This window comes from Rutilus rutilus, assembly GCF_951802725.1.
Source record: "Rutilus rutilus genome assembly, chromosome: 8".
Lineage (NCBI taxonomy): Eukaryota > Metazoa > Chordata > Actinopteri > Cypriniformes > Leuciscidae > Rutilus > Rutilus rutilus.
The window spans coordinates 12,446,945-12,451,463 of record NC_140222.1 but is presented as its reverse complement, the minus strand read 5'-3'; the positions used below and the strand labels follow the sequence as shown (position 1 = coordinate 12,451,463).

At 33.8% G+C, this 4,519-nt stretch overlaps 1 long non-coding RNA gene across 1 annotated transcript; it reads left to right on the top strand.

The window, feature by feature from the left end:
* The first annotated feature begins 616 nt into the window (after window positions 1-616).
* LOC311296097 lies at window positions 617-4,311 on the top strand. Its single transcript, XR_014628492.1, has 3 exons — window positions 617-654; window positions 3,229-3,295; window positions 3,407-4,311. It is a non-coding gene; the product is annotated as an uncharacterized lncRNA (long non-coding RNA).
* The last annotated feature ends 208 nt before the right edge of the window (window positions 4,312-4,519 follow it).

The window sequence follows — 4,519 nt, the reverse complement described above, 5'->3', positions numbered from 1 at the left end:
GGGTTTGCTGGTTTTGTTATTTAGCAATAAGTAAGCTGTAGCTAGTAACAGCTGAGAGAGCAATGTCTCTCCAAACGTGGATTACACCTGTGGTGGGAAAAGTCTCGAAAGCTCTTTGAAAATATAGCCGTAACTTTGAGAGCATATTTGAATGACATAATTTTAACCAAACATGTGACTACTGTCCACCGTCATACACACTGGCCTGATCAGGTTGGAATCAATGATTAATCAGTTTTGACTGTGCATAGTTTTGCATTATGTTCTTGTATGTGCATTAAAAAATACGTACTGTAGATCTTTTTTAAGTTTAAGCGCAACAAGCTAAACACATTATTATTATTATTATTATTATTATTAATATTAATTTTGAACACGAATGACATTTTTGGCTTTTATGTTGTGTTCAAGTCTTAAAGTCTGTTAATATCTTATTTATTGTTCTCCTGGCAGGTAAATTTTATTTTATTTTATTTTATTTTATGAGTTTTTAGTTTTAAGGAGGTAAATAAAATGCCTTGGTTGTCATGACAATATAATTCTATCACATTACTTTATTAGTGAAGGATTTTGGCAGGTTTTTGAGAGCTCTTGGGCTGGAAATCGTCAACTGGATCTGGCAACATTGGCAGTGTCACAGATCTCTCGCTGCTGGTAAGTTACCTTGATGACTGCATTATCTTAACAAATAAGTTTGGATTGTTTTCAAGTGCAAGGCTGGACTTTTACACTATACACAAGTTAACGTATTTTGTCTTTCAGTTTCTAGTACTGTTAGTCGAGTAAATATGCATTATTCGTGACGATAGGTATTGTGTCATTCTACCTTTATGCTTTTTCCCTTCCTGTCTTTCATGTGTTGTTTATACAAGTGTTACTGTTGCGCGGCTCGCCAAGCTTAATTTGTGGCTCGCATACAGTGTTATGATCATGCAGTCACTACAGATTTTTTTTATTTTTTTTTTAAACCATTAAAAACAAGTAGGGTAATAACATAACCCAATAATTTCGATCGGATTGAAAGGGGTGGTTTATCGAGAGAACAAACACTTGATCGACTGAAAACCGAAACTGAAAGGACGACATATGACTCGCTGAATGAGCTGTTCTCCTGATTAATAAAGTGTCCTGTCATTCTATAGGGTAGAGTGGGGGAAAACGCCCCCCTGGGGTAAAACGTCCCCCACCTGTTTTTCCCAAAATAACAACTAGAGGTAGTCAAGATACATTTTTACATATTTCTGTCTATCAAATCCTTTGTTTCACACTTAATGCAGTATAACTAGGTGGTAAAATATAAATATTTGAACAAAACATGAAAAAAATACCTCAAGTGAGCATTAGCTAGCTAGCTTGCTAGCACAGTTAGCTCACTGATGGAAGGTAGTTAAATTTGGCTATTTTGGACATTCCTGAAATAAATATAAATATATATATATACACATGTTGATACATTATTGCCTTTTACTTTTAGATATTAAAAACTAGTCTGTTCATTTTGCTGTTGATCTATGAAGCAAACTGGTTGGTAAGAAAGGGGGCATTTTACCCCTCCTGGGGGTGGGGGGTGGGGGGGTATATCCACTATATAGGCCCTGTCCCAAATGGCTTGTTCCTGTTCCACCTCCATCACTTCCACCTCCGTCACGTCATTTCCACCTCTGAGAAATTACAGGCGTAGCTTTGGACATGATGTATGCTGTTTTTGTGCACTATTTGCATGTTCTCATGACATATTTGTGGTTTTGGACTGAGAACCTTATCACCATTCCAGTTCACTCTAAATTAATTTTTATTTATCTATATATGAATGTTTTGAGCAGGTTCATATAATTTGCATATCATTTGTAATCGTTATTTTTTCAAACTATTAGGTATACTGTTCAACTCATATATGTTAAATAATAAAATACATGGTTAAAAATATTTTGGACTGGCAATTTAAGTAAAAATAAACAGAATCTTTCCAACATAAATCGTAATTTCCTCCACTATCCACCACTACTAAAAAAAAAGAAGAAAAAAAAGAAGAACCAGTGATGTGGATCTGAATGCATTTTAAATCAAGTATAAAAGTTAATTCTTACAATATGTGTGTGAGTGACTTTAAAAGTAAACATAGACCTATTGCAAAAATTAAATGCTGTAGGTAAAAATCCCAACTCGCAGCAACTTGTGGCATTTAGCATTTATGCATTTTAAATAAAAATGTATTATATATATATATATATATATATGTGTTCATGAAGTAGTAAGATTTATTTTGTTACATGAATATACTTTGCAGTAAAAATGGCTTTTCCTACTGAGTTTGTATCAGTGCGGCCTTTTTGTTTAATGCATTTTTCCAAAGTAAAAAAATAGCATGGCCTAATATTACTTTTAAAAACATATTTCTTTTCAATAACCTTTTAATAATAGTTACACTAGGCAAATAGCCAACTAAAATACACAAATATGCAACAAACAATAAATAGCAAGTTGCAATGTGGAATTCATTGTGCAGGGTTTTCATTGTGAGGTTGATTTACAACATGGGGAGCATAAATTATCTTCAGGTGTGTGTGTGTGTGTGTGTGTGTGTGTGTGTGTGTGTGTGTGTGTGTGTGTGTGTGTGTGTGTGTGTGTGTGTGTGTGTGTGTGTGTGTGTGTGTGTGTGTGTGTGTGTGTTGGTATTCGGATTCAAACTCGATTCCAAAAATTTCGGAATCGCACAGCCTTAGTTTTCAACATAGATGATTCTCTGTTGAAACTACTAAAATAGATATATGTATGTTTGATATTGTATTTGATTATTAATATGATAGAATAAAAGGTCCATATTATATTGAATAAGTTTTATATTAATATTTATTTTAATAATGTTTTGAATTATTAATATTCATGTTTTATAAAAAAATTTAAATGTATATGTTATAGTGTTCTCTTTGGCCATCGACAACTACTGGCCAGAATACTGTGTTTTTAGATGTTTTTATCAGCGTGAACTGGGATAGATTTAACAACATTGTCATCTGTCATCAATTTTTTTTAGTACACTGTGGTCATGTAGACATACCCTTAAACATGAAAAATAGTTTTGCTTTCATTTAGAATTAGCCTACAGATCATACATCCAGTTTTTACTCGCATCTGTTAGTTTAAGTCCAGTATGTAAGTGCTGTGGAGCAAGTTTCACTGGTATTAGTTGAGGTTTTGATTATTCATTTGCTTTTCGTTGATTTACAGCCTTAGGAGAAAAGAAGAAAGGGAACTCTTGGAACATTTAATATCGCTTTACTTAAAAAAAAAGAAGGTATATCAGCTCTTCAATTCATTTCTATTCATATTTTCTTCACTGATTACAACTAAACTGCTTTATTAAGTCAAATGTCAGTAAAGGTGTTTTGATGTGTGTATTGTTCAGCAGGTCATGGAGATTCATCAGTCTGCTGTGATTCTGCTGCTGGTCTTGTGTGTGTCGTTCTTCACTCATGCTCAACCAGCACAGATAGAGCACCGGTATCAAAAATTCCTCAATCAGCATTTCGGTCCTGATATGAGTGAGCAGAAGTGTACCAGTGAAATTAGAAAGAGAGACATCACTGGAAAGGACGGAGTCTGCAAACCTGTCAACACCTTCATACAAGCAAATAAGAATCAGATTAACGCAGTTTGTGGCAAAGGAGGAACTCATAAGAGGGATGACCTGTTTAAGAGCAACCAGCCTTTTCCTGTGATCACATGCAAATTACAGAGTGGGTCGAGACCACCAAACTGTGAATATGGTAAAGGGAAAAAGTCCACTCGCTACGTTGTGTTGGGGTGTGCAGAAGGCTGGCCTGTACATTATGAAGAAGGCATAGTGGTTCATTCCAAGCATGAATTATGATAACCTCAGTCAAGATTTTTTTTTCATATGTGTGTTTTTATTGGTCTAAGGGCACGAAAAACAAGATTTTAACTTAATTTTTTTAAGTCACACGGGTATATATGTGGCAATAGCCAACAATACATTGTATGGGTCAAAATTATCGATTTTTCTTTTATGCCAAAAATCATTAGGATATTATGTAAAGTTCATGTCCTATGAAGATATTTTGTAAATTTCCTACCGTAAATATATAAAACTTTGATTTTTGTGAGTGAATGCAGCACAATCGTGAACATAAATGGACAACTTTAAAGGAGATTTTCTCAATGTTTCGTTTTTTTTTGCACCCTCAGATTCCAGGTATCCAACTAGTTGTATCTCGGCCAAATATTGTCATATCCTAACAAACCATACATCAATGGAAAACATATTTATTCAGCTTTCATGTGATGTATAAATCACAATTTACCCATGACTGGTTTTGTGGTCCAGGGTCACGTTTTTCAAAGAGATTTTCAGATGTGCACTTGAGTATGAATTTTTGGTTTTAATTGAAGAAATACAGTATTAAATATAATACATTAATAACACAGTGCTATTGTGTGTATTTAGAAAATCCATTAATAAAATGATATCATGTGAAAACTATAAAATACATACAAGGAA